Raw genomic sequence first — 17,551 nt, 5'->3', positions numbered from 1 at the left:
AAAGTTTATGATTATTATTTTAAATTCTGTGTCCTGGGGCTTTTCTAGGCAATTCTCTTTAGAGAACACTTCTACAAGACAAGTGGGTTCAATGGGAGACATGCTGTCTTGTCCCTTTGTGTTTATTTTGCAATTTGACCTGGACATGTGGACTTCTCTGATTCTGTATCTGATATGATAATTTGACATTCCTTAGATAGGGCTAGTACATGACATGTATGACCTGAACTATGCCAGGTAAAGCTGGTGGATGAGCTATTTAATTGGAACAAAGAAAGATGGCTCCCAAGCCATGGGTCTGGAGCTAGGCCTGTGGGTGCAGATGTGGCAGTGGGAAGAGGAAAGGAGAATCTCAACAGCAAAAGGTGGCTCTTGATAGATCAAATAGGTTTAAAGGCCATTTATCCCAAGCTAGGCCTGTGGGTGTGGAGATGGCTACAGGCAGGAAGGGACATGGGAGGAATGAGAAAGTGTTGATGTAACAAACCGTCTTATTAAATAAGAAACACAGAAACAATGTAAAAGAGAAAGCCGAGAGGTCAGAGCTCAGAGCTAAAATCTCACCCTTCCTCCTGCTGCCCAGCTTCGCCAAAGAGAGCTACTTCCTGTCTGTAAATCGATTTTCCAGTCATTCTGCCTTCTCATTGGTTGTAAACCCAAACACATGACTGAATGTACCCTAGGTCTTAAAGGCATATGTCTCCAATGCTGGCTGTATCCCTGAACACATAGAGATCTATGGGATTAAAGGCGTGTGCCACCACCGCCACACTCTGTCTATGGCTCTAATAGCTCTGACCCCCGGGAAACTTTATTTATTAACATACAATCAAAATCACATTTCAGTACAATTAGAACACCACCACATTTCCCCTTTTCTATTTTAATAAAAAGAAAAAAAAGCAAAAGGTTATAACTAACAAAAGAAAAACTATATACAAAAGTACAATAACTATATACAATATATACAAGTAATAAATACCTAAACAGGTATTTGACAAATCAGAGAAAATAATTCCATTATCTACCCTATTTTGGTAAATACAAGATGTATCTAATGCACTTTCTATCCTAATTAATTTTCAACTATAACTAACTAATCTTCAACCATAACTAACTAATCTTCAACTCCCTCAGAGACCCAAGAAGGGGATAATATTAGCTAACAAAAATAAAAAACAGGAAGTGCATGCAAGCAGCTTCCAAAAAATTTGTGAGTTGATAGAAACAGCCAGCTGCCTGGGCAGTCACCTGAGGTTTCTCCGAAGTGTTGGGGCATCTCATCTTCAGCCTATAGGCTTAGTGTATCTGACAGACTCATTTGTGAAGTAGGATGTACACAAGGTCAACAGTTCAACCTCACATTGGGTGAGAGCAGTCCACGTACCAGAAACACCTGAATTCCACTAGTGTCCTGTCATGATTCAGGATTTTAAATTCTGGAAATTGTTGACAGTTTTTAAATTCAGCTGTCCATTCTTCTTGGCTGTGTATATATGGCTTCATCTCAGCATCCCCTTCTTCTCCACATCCCTCTATTAAATGCCAGTCTACTTTCGAGAGGCATGAGCTTTCAGCTGCTGTTCCATTGTACAACAGAAGCCATCGGCCCTCTGCCTGTTAAGCTGCCTTCGAAGAAAAGGGCACCGTACCTTTTCCGGATGCGAAGGCCACTTCAGGGATGGGGCCATATTGTCCTGGCCTCAGAAGATGCCTTTTGATAAAGCCATAACCACACTTGTTTTGGCAAGAATCAGTAGTCCCTTGTTTCGTGTTCTGTCTGTCCATTTTGTCCTGTTGATTCGAGGATACTTTGTTGTCCAGTGGCTAACTTTTGCCACAATGAAAGTTGACTCCATATGCAGTTTCTTCAATGCCCATATTTTCTCTGAAGTAGATTGGTACTGCCAGGAGCTGACATGTCTCAAAAAAGGAAAATTTTCTAAGTTATTAAAACATTTTAAATGCCATATTCTGTAGATCTCTGAAGGGTTTGAAGATGACCTGTCTAAAACATCTCTGCTCAAGTTTTAAAACATATCTAATATGACTACAAGTTCTATTGTAATGTCTAACTACTAACTTTCATTTCTTTAGTGCTGTGGGACGGTCTGTATGTCAAATTGCTCTGATTGGTCAATAAATAAAAGACTGATTGGCCAGTGGCCAGGCAGGAAGTAGGTGGGATAAGGAGAGAGGAGAATTCTGGGAAGCGGAAGGCTGAGGCGGAGAGACACTGCAGCCGCTGCCATGACCAGCAGCATGTGAAGACGCCGGTAAGCCACCAGCCACGTGGCAAGGTATAGATTTATGGAAATGGTTAATTTAAGATAAAAGAACAGTTAGCAAGAAGCCTGCCACGGCCATACAGTTTGTAAGCAATATAAATCTCTGTGTTTACTTGGTTGGGTCTGAGCGGCTGTGGGACTGGCGGGTGACAAAGATTTGTCCTGACTGTGGGCAAAGCAGGAAAACTCTAGCTACAAGAAAGGGAAGAAACAACTGATACAGAAAGGTAGCTCAAGAATAAAGGGGGTTCCTGGGCAGCAGCCTGGAACGAGACTCCTGGTGCTGCAGATGGTGGCAGGTGGGGGAAAGAGAAGGCAAGGGAAAGAAGTGTGCTACCCAGCAAAGCTGGTTTTCAAGGGCTGAGGGTCTGGAATTGGGGATACCATTTTAAACTCATAAGCACCCACTTTCTGTGTTTATTCACTCCATTAGCGGCCAGCACAGCCTGCTAGAGGCCACAGTATAGAGGTTCCTATACAGCTGTGAGCAGATAATTATTGAACCTATGAGACACCATGAGAAACTGTTTGGGAAGCTCCTTAATGAGTAAGACCAGATGTTTGTCTTCACAGAAGTTAGTGTTAGATCACGATTATGCACTTCACAATAAAACATTTATATAGTGCCCCTTACCTGTGAATCCAAGAATGGGATGCCAGAGATGGGTCCAAGTACCATACAGCCAGAGAGGTTCAGGAGAGATACAGCATTTACTTTAGGATTTTAAGGCTATAGCAACATACTGATTTTTAAAGGGACATAGGAAAGCACTATTAAAAACACACACTGATATTTTGATTTATTTTGTTTTTTTCCAGAAGCAACAACAAATTCCAAACTAGAGATTCGTTAGATGGAAGGTGAGTCTAGAGAAATAAAATTAAAGCAAATAAACAAAGGGATAAAGGAGCAAGGGCTGTGCATACATTGCATCGGGGATTTGTCAGCTTGTCCCACAGCCTGTTTCATGCACAACACTATTCCAACAGCCTGGCCAGAATGGAGATTTTCCCATGACTAGAATTTACCTGAATTATTGAAAACAGCTGCTTGGTTTCTTATGGGTAACTTTCCAATTTATTACCTTCAAGTATGGATTGTTTTCATTTAAAAAATTCCAAACCACACAACATTATATATCATGATACAATACTGCAGACTCTGATAATATCTGTTAGACATTCAAAAGCAAAGGCGTTCCATTTAATGGAACCATGATCATTTATTCTGTAAATGTTTAGCACAGTCTTGTAGCATTTACACCAGCAAAGCCAGAACCTCTGAAGTCAATAAATGAAGGGTAGAGTGTCAGTCATAATTTACATTCCCAGCTGATAGCCACAGTAATGAAGCCCTTCAGGATTATTAAAATGCATTTTGTGCAGAGCATTTATTACTTGGCATTTCTTATTTATGATTCGCTGAAAGAGGAAGCTAAGGGAAATAAAAGACAAACTAAACTTTCTCCAAAATAATGAGGTCTTACTCACTCTAAACCACACACAGTTTTATGAGGGCTTAGCTGTTGTGTTGGTTGCATTCTTGTGAGCAAGACTCTTCTCTTTATCTGTAGGATAAAGAGAGCCCTTTCTTAATCATACTGATTCAGCACAAAGAAAATCCTGTGCATAGGTCTTGGGTCTAGACTGCATTATTTAAAACACCTGATGGATAAAATGTTACTTGACATGAAATCACAAGAGCAGATTATTTCAAGTTTTCTGATGGAGTAATTAATGACCACACTGGGACCAGCTGACTGTTGGATCTGTCAGTATCTGAAAAACTAAGGACTACCTTCACTGCTCTCAAAATGATGTCCCAGGGGAGAGCAGTACAGTCTGAACACACATCGCTGACTTAGTCTGTCTCCTGCTCACACAGGACAGTAGAATCTTGGTTACCCAGTTCCATCTTTCTACTCTTCTAAATTTTTTCTGTTTTATTTTTTATCATTTAAAATAATTTTTAAATTTAAGTATATTTTGATCATATCCTTCCCCTCCCCCAAGTCCTTGCAGATCTTCTCCCCCTCCCTCCCCATCCAACTTTAAGTTCTTTCTCAAAAACTCAATACAACAACAAAATAACCCTGTCTTAGTTGGGGTTTCTATTGCTCTGAAGAGACATCATGACCATAGCAACACTTATAAAGGAAAACATTTAATTGGGGCTGGCTTACAATTCAGAGGTTTAGATCATTATTATCAAGGCAAGAAGCATGGTAGCACATAGGCAGAAATGGTGCTGAGAAGTAGCTGAAAGTTTTACATCTAGATTAGCAAGCAGCAGGAGAGAGACACTAGACCTGGCCAGCTTGAGCTCCTGAAACCTCAAAGCCCACCCCCAGCACACACTTCACCAACAAGACCACACCTACTCCCACAAAGGCCACACCTTCCAATAGTGCCACTCTCTATTGGACTATGGGGGGAGTTTTCATTGAAACTACCACATTCTACTACCTGGCCCTCATAGGCTTAATAACATAATGCAAAACCATTTAGTGCGTAATTAAAAGTCCCCATAGTCTAAAAGTCTCAACCCTGTTTAAAAATCCAATGTTCAAGATCTCTTCTGAGACTCATGACAATCTCTTAACCCCCTATAAAATCAAAATCAAAAAGCAGATCACATACTTTTGGCATATAATGGCGCATGATATATATTACCATTCTAATGGGAGAAAAGGGAGCATGGTGAGGAAATACTGGACCAAAACAAGACCAAAATTTAGACAGGCAAGCTCCAAACTCTGCATCTCCATGTCTGATGTCAAAACATTCTTTAGATCTCCAATATCTTTTAGGTCTGTTGACTGCAACACACTTCTTTCTCTTGGGATGGTTCCAATCCCTGTTAGCAGCTTTCCATGGCAGGTATCTTGCAGCTCCAGCATCTCAAACATCTTGGGGTCTCCAAGGCAATCCGGGCTTCACCTTTACAGCTTCATGCAATGGCCTCTCTAGGCCTCCATTCATGGACACTTCTGACATGTGCCTGGCCTCAGTGGCTTTCCTTAGTTTCATAGGGAGGTTCCAAAACCCCTTTCTTGTATCCTTGACTCTAAAGCCAGAAATATCTTATGGCTGAAGCTGCCAAGTTTGAATGTGAGGGCTGGAATATGGCCCTCACATTCAAATACATTTTCACCAGCTTTCTGGTCTTGGTGGTTTTCTTCACTGCCTAGGCTTAGCTGGCCTGGAACTCCTTCTTTAAAACATGCCTTTGCCTCCCCTGAGATTAAAGGCCTGAGCCACCACATCTAGCCCAAAGTTTTTTTTTTTTTTTTTTTTTTTTTATTCCTTTTCACAGATTAGAAATTTAGCTGGGTAGATTCTTGCCCTGAGGTTACCACTCTTTTTATTCCATTTAGCATCAGGCTTTTTTTTAATCTGTTCATCTCCCTGAACACAGGACTTAGCTCCTTTACACTCCTTGGTACCTCTTTCTCCTCAAATTGTACATTTTTTATTTTTCCTTGCTCAGTTTGCTCCTTTTCATTATAGATCTGCATAAAACTGGCCACTAATATCCAAACAACACTTTTGCTGTTAGGCTGTCTGGAAATCTCCTCCACCAACGTTTTAATAATAACTCTTCACTTTAGTCTCACATAGAGTTTTTGGACAAGGGAAGAAAGCAGCTTTTTTTTTTTTTTGCCAAAATATCACAAGAATGGCCTCTAAGCCACATGCTAATATTCTTCTCCTTTGAAACCTCTTAAGCCAGGCCCCCACAGTTCAAATAAACACCACTGTCTTCCATGCTCCTACTAAAATGGCCCACTAAGCCCTGATTAAAGGATTCAACGACTTTTCTAATCCAAAGTCCACATTCCTCTAAACAAAAACATGGTCCAGCCTATCACAGGAATACCCCAGTACCTTCTGTCTTAGGGTTTCTATTGCTGTGAAGAGATACATTGACCACAGCAGCTCTCTTTTTTAAATCTCTCTCTCTCTCTCTCTCTCTCTCTCTCTCTCTCTCTCTCTCTCTCTCTCTCTTATGTGCATTGGTGTGCATTACCTGCATGTCTGTGTGAGGGAGCCACAGCCACTGGAACTTGAGTTACAGACAGTTGTGAGCTGCCATGTGGGTACTGGGATTTGAACCTGGGTCCTCTGGAAGAGCAATCAATGCTCTTAACCACTGAGCCACCTCTCCAGGCTCACAGGAACTTTTATAAAGGAAAATATTTAACTGGGACTGGCTTACAGTTCAGAGTTTTCGTGGAATGTCATCATGGTGGGAAATAAGATGGCATGCAGATAGACATGGTGTTAGAGAAGGAGCTGAGAATTCTACATCAGGATTTGCAGGAAGCAGGAAGAGAGAGACACTGGGCTTAGCTTGAGCTTCTGAAACCTCAAAACCCACCCCCAGTGACATATGCCTCCAACAAGGCCACATCTATTCTAACAAGGCTGCACCTCCTAATAGTGCCACTCCGTGTGAGCCTATGGTGGCCATTTTCATTCAAACCATCACAACCCATAAACAAAGAAAACAAAATAAAAACATACGCCCCCACCAAAAAAAAAAAAAACCTCTACAAACTGTAACTGAATAAAAGCACACACACAAACACACAAGAAACTAAAAAAGAAAAAACCTGTGGAGTCCATTATATGTCAGTGACCTACGTCTGAACATGAGGCCTGCCTTAGAGTGGTTGATATTCCCAGTGTTACTCTATTGGAAAAAACTGATTTTCCATCTCCCAGCAGGTATAAGTGACAGTTCAATTGTTAACCTTTACTCTAGTGGTTAGGTCTTCATTTATTCATCATACATTCATTTTTTAAAAATATAGCAAAATATAATATAATGAGATAAAATAAAAACTATCACCTCAGAGTTGGATCAGGTGAACCAACAGAAGAAAAAGAGCCCAAGAGAAGACACCAGAATCAGAGACCCATTCATTCACTCACTCAGAAATCCCATAAAAAATTCTGAATTGGAAGCTATAATATGTACTTGGAGGATCTGGTTGCAGATACATGCAGGCCCTGTGCATAGTGTTTCAGTCTCTGTGAGTTTATACGAGCTTTGTTTGTGATGATTTAGAGGCTCTTATTTTCTTCGTGTCCTCCTTCCCTTCTGGCTCCTATACTCTTCCTGACTCTTCTTCTGAAGGGTTCCCTGAGTTCTAGGGGAGGGATTTGATGAATACATCCCATTTATGGCTAAGTGTTCCAAAGTCTCGCTCTGTCTGCATAATGCCTGGCATTATGCTCTTTATATGTGTTGCTATCTGCTTCAGATAGCATCATCTGCTTCATCATCAGAGGAAGCTTCCCTGATGATGGCTGAACAAGTCATCTTAGTCAATGGGTATAGCAGAATATCGGGAATCATTTTATTGCTCTCTTTCTTTCCTTCCTTCCTTTTGACCAGTATTATTTGATCTTGCTCTAGGTTCCTGGGCTATCTAGTCTCAGGTTCTTGGTCACCCAAACGCTGTTGGGTATAGGTTACATTTTCTGGAGTGCATCTTAAATCAATCCAGTTATTAGTTGGTTACTCCCACAAGCTTTGTGCTACCATTACCCTACTGTATCTTACAGGCAGTACACCATTATAGATAAAGGGTCTGAGGGTGGCTTGGCGTTTACATTATTCCTCTTGATCTTAGCCAAAAGGCCAACAAATGATACTTTTTATCGTTTGGTAGCATACAGAGTACTTTTCTGTACCAAAGAATATGGAACATAGGGGTGAAGGCTCTAGGCAAGTACCACTCAACATCTCAATGTTCATTATAGGTGCTGTATTCAGCAATGGGGCCTTGCTGTCAGTTTGTGAAGAGCAACCTATAGTCTTTGCAAAACCCTAGGTTGTTTTAGGGTTCCCAAGGGACCCCTTTGGCTATCAACTCAATTAGATGTAAGACAATCCTGGTACTAGAAGCTTCGTTGGGTGACAAGTGATAACAAGTTGGGATTCTGTCTCCCCCATTATTTGACAATTTCATTCCAAAACTGGGAACAACCTAGATGTCTCCCAAAAGAAGACCGAATAAATAAAATGTGGTACATTTACATAATAGAGTATTGCTCAGCTGTTAAAACAAATGACAACATGAAATTTTTAGGCAAATTGATAGAACTAGAAAAAAAATCATCCTGAATGAGGTATTCCAGACTCAGAGGAAGACAAATATAGTATGTACTTGCTTATATGTGAATATTAGCTAAGTCAATGATAACCAATCTACAATCTATGGACCCACAGAGGGTAGGTGTAGAGTAAAGGGCTAGAAGGACCAGAAAGAACTGGTTAGGGAAGGGAAATAAAATAGATAGATGTGGATGAATGGATGGATGGATGCATGGATGGATGGATGGATGGAAGGAATGGGAGAATCAAGTGGGGAAGGGGTAGGGAAGAGAGAGCTGTGGGAAGAAACATGGGGAAAGACAGCTAAAATTAAGGTACACTTGAGTAGTATGGAAACCTAATACAGTAGGAACTTCCTAAAATATATTCATAGGTGAAGATGAATGAAATGAATCTTCTAAAGTTTTTTTCCTCAAAGTAAAAGATTCAGAACCTAAGCCTCCTCTATAGCAGTCCACACACTGGGAACATGATCTCTTGGGGGGAAACAAAATCTCAAACCTGGGCATGTATCCCCTTATGAACTATTTTGTCCTTGGAGTGCATCCTTGGGCAGAAAAACAAGTAAGTAATTTTATTCAGATTGTTTAGCTATTTATCATACTGATGAGACCTCAGAGTATGAGAAACTCTCATATTCTCATGGTCTGCATGACTAAGGAGCCATAGTCACATCTACAGGGCTGGAACACACCAGAAAGCCTCCCTGCTGAATTTCACATCCCATTTTATCAATAGCAACATTCACCATGGACACAGTTTTTAACTGTACCTCAAATTTCTTAACTCATAAACTGATATAAGTATAGTATATACCCAAAATGACTAACATAATAATGACAGTAATTCGCATGGAAATCTAAAATATGAATAATTAATAACATTGGTCTTTATAGCCCCATTTCCCATACAGACATTAGCCATGAAGCTAAGTCAGGTAGAAATCTAGTTATTTTATCCATCTGTTCTACTAAAAATGCCACTTCTTCTAATGGCTATCAGCTTTGAACCTGATTCATATTCCATAAATGCTCAAGGTACATTTTTCTCCCTCAGCAGAACAAGAAATTCCTTGTGTTTTTGCTAAGAAAACCTTGGCACATCCCCCAGGTAGTTTTTGTTTATTTGTTTGTTTGCTTAGGAAGTACTAGATGGAAGCCATAGGTAACTTAGAAAAGACTTCTAAACAATGAAATGTTGGCTCAAGACTGGAAAGCAGACAGGTCCGGTCATCTGTGTGGCTCAAAACTGACCCTTGGAACAAATGAAAATCACCATAAGTCACTTACCAACAAGACTTGAGCAAGCTAAGTGCACCTTGCCTCAGATTCCCTACCTCCAAAATGTGGATATCAGTTATTTAAAGTTGTCAGGGCTATTAAAGGGATTAATCTATGTATAAGTACTTTGAATAGCACCCAGAAAGTATATTTGGGACCCAATACAGTGTTAGTTCTAGTTAACTCTTATCTCCAGCATAAAATACTGTCATGTATAAACTTAGAAGTCCAGGCTAGGTTTGATTCCCAGCAACCAAACCTTTAAACTATAATCTTAAATGATTAAAAAAAAAGATATCTAATATTTATTGAACAGCTTAACCAAATACTTTATCTAATGTCTACATACAACCACTCTATAATGTAGGTGTTGTTTTTATTCCAGTTTAGAGATGAGGCAATTAAGGTCCCAATGATTTGTAATTATCAAAAAGATCACAGGCTGGCAAAATGGCTCAGTGGGCAAAGGTACTTGCTGCCAAGTCTGGTGACCTGAGTTCTGTCTCTAAGACCAAAATAGTAAAAGGAGAACTGATTCCTGCAAGTTGTCAAGTTCTCTCTCTTTCTTCTCTCTCTCTCTCTCTCTCTCTCTCTCTCTCTCTCTCTCTCTCTCTCTCTCTCTCTCTCACACACACACACACACTACAATTTTTAAAACTAGAATTCTTTCTTGAAGACTTTGCCCAGTCAGACACACTGCCTTTTCATGTTACAGGCACTCTGTGTCGCCAGGGTAGGAAAACTGGCCTAAATGATCAAGAGGGGCAGCTGTTTTAATTAAGCTGCTAGCCGCTTCTAGAGAAGCCAGAGCATTTCCTGGAAGCAGTGAACTTGAGAAGCATGGGAAATAAGAAGTTAAAGCATACCACAGGGGTTGAAGAAGAAACATTCATACCTAATTTTGCTGCTTATGGAACTTCATTAGGCAAGCCTAAAGTGGCACAGATTCCATGTGCTGGTTAAGAGGTCTTAACAATGGTTAAGCACACATGACTAAGGCTTAAGTGCATCCAAGGGCCTTGTAAATACCATCCACAATGCCCTTCTTCCACTCAGGCTGTTTGCTCACACCACTCTGAGGGAAACGGAATGCAGACTCAAATTTGTTCTGTGAAGCAGGTCTCCCTGGGACACACCCCGAGGTACATATTTATCTTGCCCTGTTTTCAACACTGCTCAGAGGCTTTAGTTGTCCTAAGACAGGGAGGCAGGTGGCAGGCTTGGGAGACAGCACGAGAGTGGGAAGAAAGTGATGGAGGATTCCAAGGGAACCACGCTCTTGGTTGAGGTGCGCTCTGCCCTGAAATTCCTGGTCTGAGGACTGGTACATGGACTTGTTCCAGACCTCCTCCCTCACATCCAGAATGCTCTATGGCATGAAGGAACAAACATGAAGAGCATGTCTGTTTGGCTGCAAGGATGTGGTTAATATATATATGGGGCTTCAGAAACGTAAAAGTTGAACCATGGTAAGAAAAGAAGCAAGAACTGGAAATTCAGAAAGAGAGAGAGAAGAGAGGAGGAGGGGGAGGAGAGGAAAGAAGAGAGGAGGAAGGAAGGCAGGAGGGCAGGAGAGGGGAGGGAAGGGAAGGGATGTCAGGGGAAGAGAAGCAAGACAGGTGAGAGAAGCGAGTTATGAGAAGTTTTAAAACTTTGCCTAGGTTTTCAGTCTTCTGGATTCCCTGTAAAAGCTGCTGCAATATTTTCACAGCTTGATACTATCATAATTTTTTTTAAGTAGGGGCATGGCATGAATTCTATCACCAACGTCCTCTAAATCCAGAGGCTGCCCAAGGCTGCAAGGGGTCCTGAGAGGCTCCTGGTTATATATTGTTAAAAAAGAAAGTAGAAGAGGAACTTCGAGGATGTGCCTCATTCTGTGAAGGAGCTTGTCCAGCCAGCAGACTCTTCTGTGGATACCTTGTTCCAGTTTAGGGATACTAAGAAGTCAAGGTTGATACCAGATCTAGCAATATAGATTTAGCTTGATTTATGCAGCTGTTATATCCCAATAAACCCATCGCAATCGGAAAGCACCGGAAGTCAAAGACCTCAGTAACATGCCTACCCTAGCAAAACACTGTTGCTTAGCAACAAAATACACAGCTGTTTACCTCATGACACACATGTGTCTGATGGGGGCTACAGTTCACCACTACTGCTCAGCATTGTAAAAAGTATCATTCCAAAATTAAAGATTTAATGTGAAGTTTTTAGTGGATGCACACCACTTTAGCACTGTGGTAAAGCAAAAAATAAAAAAAAAAAATGAAAAAAATTCTAAGGGAAACAACGGTGTCAGTCAAGGATCACCTGGATTTCCAAACTAGTATGTATTGATTGACATCACCACGTCAAATAGCCTGCAATAGCTTACAAGGAGGAGAAATTTGTTTGGGCTCAGACTTTCAAAGGTTTCAGTCATGGTAAGGAATGCAAGTGGAATCATGCTACTCACCTCAGGAATGCTGGGAAAGAAGTGAGAGAAGAAAGGGCAGGGGTTTCAATATGCTCTTTAAGGTAGCCTAATGACCTCACTTCCTTCCACTAGGCCCCGCCCCCTAAAGGTCTCACCTCCCAATAGTGCAATAGGCTGTTAAACAAGCTTTTAGTGTATGGGTTTTAGGAAATACCTAAGATCCAAACCACAAATATATGCATACATGCATGTATATGTGTGTGTGTTAATATAGATGCTAAACTTCTATCTAATCAGATTTGGATTTTGATAAGGACTACTTATCTATTATATTGACTCTTTGGTCTTGTTTTCTTTATATTTTTAAGACAGAGTCTTGCTATAGATTAGGAAGTGTGGACAATGGAAGTGACAGAGAAGAATCAACCAAGCCAGGGAGCTGTTAATTCACCAGCAAGGGCAGAGGTGCCAATGTCCTGCACAAGCTTTCTACCTAATCCATGTATACATTGCACTAACAAAATACAATTTCCTCCAGTTATTATGTCAATTGAAAGCTGTCTGCTGCTGAGAGAGCCAACCAAAGTTGAAAGCTTGTAGCCAAGGTCTTCAAATATACAAGTTGTGATTTGGTTCTTTCCAGTGCTTACTAAAATTCTTTGTGGTGTGTGCTCTGCATTAGGATACTTCACTTGCCAACACGACATGGATCAAAATCAATTTACACTCACTGATATATATATATATATCTTATTTATCTCCACATCAGAGCATCTCCACTAAAATATTTTAGAGGGAAATTAGAGTCACTTCAACAACTCAACAACCAATCATACTGCTTTGTAACAGGTAAGTAGCTCAGCTGGGACAAGAGAGTGGGTTGTTCATGAGCAGCAATTAGCAGTACATGATGTATCTCCCAGGTCAGTGGGAGAAACAGACATGGATATAGGTGTCCTAGTTAGCTTCTTTGTTGCTGTGATGAACATCATGTCCAAAAGTAATCTGGGAGGAAAGGGTTGATTTGGCTTGTGAATCCCAATCCCAATCTATCATATGAGGGAAGTCAAGGTAGGAACTCACAGCATGAACTAGAATCAGAAACCACAGAGGAACACTGTTTCCCAGCATCTACCGTGGCTTGCTCAGCTTGATTTTTTGGACAATCTATGAGCAGTTGCATGGTGGTGGTACCATCTAAGGTGGGCTGAGCCCTCTTGCATCAATCATCAATGAAAACAAAAACAAACAAACAAACAAAAACCATGAACATGTTCACAGGCCAGTCTAATGGAGGCAATCCCTCAACTGAGGTTCACACTTCCCAGAGGACCCCAGTTTTTGTCAAATTTTAGAAATAACCCAGCATAATAGGCAAAATGAAGGACTAAAGGAAGCAAGCCTTAAGTTTTCAAACACTAAAATGCACATTTGTGTTACTTTTTTCAGAGAATAACTAACTGACTGTTTAGGACAAAGTTCTGATTTTCTTCAAGTAATTTCCTAAAAAACAAAAAAAATCCAGACGACTAGTAATATGATGAAAACATAACAAATGTAACATGTACTTCATTATTTCAATCTTTATTTTTTACATTTAATTTCATGAGTGTGTGTGTGTGTGTGTGTGTGTGTGTGTGTGTGTGTGTGTACTACTTGAGCAACGTGGATATCAGAGGACAATTTTCAGATGTCAGTTTTCCCTTTCCACAAAGTGGGTGCCAGGAAACAGGTCATTGGCTACTTTAGCCAAGCTATCACTCAATGCTCAGAACTTGCTTTTCACATGACAATAATAGCACTTATATTTTCTGATGGGAAGTTATTCCAGTCTGCTTTTCCCCTGCCCAACTCGTTCTTATAATCCAGCATCAAATGAGATAGCCATTCTTCAAGTAGACCTTTTCTGTCCCACATTTCACATTAGTTTTCAATCCATCTTCTCCTAGAAACAAGTATTTTCCCACCTCAGCTTCTCCCATCAGTCATGATTAGATGCTGTGGGATGTCTTTATGTATGCCATGAATATATATTGTTCCCATTGGTTAATAAATAAGTTGCATTGTCCTATGGCAGGGTAGGATGGAGCCAGACAGCAAAACCCAAGAGAGATAGTGAAAGAAGAAAGGAGAGTAAGGGGAGACACCAGCCTGCCACCCAAGGAGCAATGAGATGCTTACAGATCAGTAATGCCATGGCCACATGGCAACATAGAGATTAATAGAAATGGGTTGAGTTAAGTTATAAGAGCTAGCTAGCAAGAAGCCTGACCCATAGACCATACAGTTTGTAAGTAATATAAGCCTCTGCATATTTACTTGGGACCAAGCAACTGCAGGATGAAGGTCGGAGAGATTTGTCCAGACCTTGGGGCCAGACAGACCAGAGAAACTTCCGGCTACAGTTAGAATCACTAATGTGTTTCTATACAGTCAGATTTCCCACTGGATAATTAGTTCCAGATAGCAAGGAAACCACCACAACCTAGTTCCTGCTCACCCCTAGCATGCAGAAAAGATGCAGTCTGCCTCCTCTGAGTGAATATGTAGGAACTGAAGACAGGCAAGGCATAATGGGTGATTATAATTTTTTAAAAGGCGTGTGCCACCACCGCCCGGCATATTTTTTTTTTTTGGCATGGATTCTTATGCAGTAGAAAGTGGCATTACTTTCCATTGTCTGAGGTCAAGAAGAAAAAAAAGTATCCATGTTTATATTATATCAGGATGATAAACTTTCACAGTACTTAGGGGAAGGTGCACTTTGTAAATAAATGAACCATAGAATCACAGCCTCAGCCACATGTATCTTTGGCTTCTAGGAAAAGCTCTTCAAAGGCATATACATCAGGACTGTAACAAATATTAGCGATGGATAAAAGATGAATGGGTGATTGTTGAGTGATAGCTTAAATTGAAATTACTACACTCAATTGAACACTTTTTATTTTTTAAATTTATTTTATTGAAAATAAAATTTTTTTCCTACAAAAAAATAGTATTTTGTGGGATATTTATCATAAAGCATTTTAAACATCTTGGATTTTTCCAATTGCTTGTGATAAAATGCTATGCAGTAAATTACTATTATTCATGGTTTATGAAATAGGAGACTGATGGAAAAATTAAGTTTTCTTATATATGTAAACAAGAGGATTGTTGATATCATTCCTCAAACTATAGTTTTGACTCTAAAGCCAAGTCCATCCAATATGCTTTCAAAATCCTGATAAAAATGGGCAATTCTAAGGATTACAACACCAAACAGACACACCAGTAAAGCGGCACATGTTTTAAATCCAGGCACTTAAGAACTAGAGGCAGAGGCAGGGGATCAGAAGTTAAAGGTGTCATCCTCAGCTCCACAGTGAATGTCAAGCCAGCCTGGGAAGCTAAACAGGAGTCAGTTATACAACAGGAAAAACTGAAAAAAATACAAACATGCTTTCCATCTGCATGCTTTGCTTTTCTCTTTGATGGCCAACCAAGGCTGCTGCTAATGGGCAATGATAATCTATAGCCTTAGTAAAAGTCTCCACTTGAGGGATGCAGATAGACTGAACACAGGTTTTAATAGTCTGTGTTTGAATAAGAACAGAATCTATTCCAAATCAAATTTGGTCTCTTCCGTTTTTGAAGCTTTTATTTTGAATTTTACTTTAGATTTCAGAATGAGCTGTTCTTTTTAAGTGGGAAATGGAAAACCCCTTGTGACAACAAGAAAAGTTTCCAGTGGAAAAGTCCTATAATTTCATTTCTGACAGAAGCAGTTGCGAGTTGCCAGCCATCATGTTAGTCTGGTAAGAGACGATTTATCCTGGGACTGATTTCCCCAACACTAATAATTAACCTAAGAATTTAAATTCTTCATTGTAAACATCCTTCACACACTGTAAGTACTGGATATTTCATTTTACACACACACACTCTCTCTCTCACACACACACACACACACACTCACACACACATCAGGGATGAAGGAGTGTGACAAACATGAGCTACAACTCTAGATGTTACAAAAATAATTCCTTTAGAGAGGAGACATAGCTCAAAAACACTATTTAATGACAGAATATTCTTACCATCCTCCATGTTCCAGAGACAACCTTGTCATTTCTTACAGTTAGGTATCTTTACAGAAATGTTATTTCCCAAATGTCAATGGGCCAAAGTTCACAATGAAACCTTACCAGTTGAGCTGTATTTTCAATCATTTTTCAGCTTATTTTCTGGATAAAGAGGTAGGCATCCTCCTGAGGTCACCGAACAGGGGCCCGCTTTTTTTTTTTTATAAGTTTTACTTATTTTGCTTGGACTTGGTATCAGCATGAATGTCAGCAAAGTTTGGAGTCACTGAATCTTCAATATCTAAGCGTTTTTTTTTTCATGGAGGTTCCAGATGTACCAAGCAAGGGATCAAGACACTGGGATTATCCTTTTCCTCAAAGGATTAGTATAAATTTAGTTCTTATTTGGTCCTGAGAGAAGATTCTGAGGCAAGCAACATAGATTCTAATTTTACCCCATAAGTTTGAACCCAGCAGTATAGGTACCTCTCGCTGTCTAAGATCTTCTACCCTGAGGAGCATGGTTATTCAAAAGCCTTATGAAAAGCAATACTTTTCTTATTACATAGTTATATAGTGATGCCTTCTTACATCTGTATGCTTCAAAAATAAGAGGCATCAGATACTTGAACCATCAGCACATTACTGAGCTTGCGTATCTGTATTCCACTGGCCTAATAGAGCCCCTGTTCCAATAGCGCCATGAGTTGGCAGGGTCACGAGCTGTGCAAAGATGCTTACATTTCCCTTCTCATGCCAGGCACTGAGCTGACCTCAGCCACAGCAAGCTGTGACTTGTTATATCTAGGAAGATTCAGTCATAAGAGATTATCAGAGACTGTCCTAGAGTAAGGCTGCCAACTCACTCCCAGCCTCTAGCTCTTCTGTTAGCAGCTCTAATCGATTGATCAACCATCAAGTTCTTCATTTTGTGAGGCAGTTTAATGGAGGAGGAGACCCAAGTTATATAAGGTAGCAGAATTAAAGATTTTCATGTGAGATGACTGATGAAAAGATATGCAGCAATGGAATTAATCCAACTCTGAGAAAAGCCCTCATTTAGTTAGTCTGTGGGAAGTGACAATCTTATACTACATGTCCTAAAAACAATTGAGCCTGGAGCATTCAGAAATACCAGTTAATCCAGTAACTAAGAAGTTGTAATCAGAAAGGACAGAAACAAACTTGAACTGAACGGGGAATGCAGGTTGAGGAGGAGTATCACACGTGCCATGCCATGCCTGGGCTGCAGAGCAAGATGAGAGACAAAGAAAGAGGAATTGAGTGAACCATACTGTGGGAGTCCAGCTCTGACCTGCTCCCACCTATCGAAGGATTCTTATGTGGAGGAAAGAGGAATAAGAAAATAT

The sequence above is a fragment of the Peromyscus maniculatus genome, chromosome 4, assembly GCF_049852395.1.
Source record: "Peromyscus maniculatus bairdii isolate BWxNUB_F1_BW_parent chromosome 4, HU_Pman_BW_mat_3.1, whole genome shotgun sequence".
Classification (NCBI taxonomy): domain Eukaryota; kingdom Metazoa; phylum Chordata; class Mammalia; order Rodentia; family Cricetidae; genus Peromyscus; species Peromyscus maniculatus.
Note: the sequence above shows the minus strand (reverse complement) of the source record.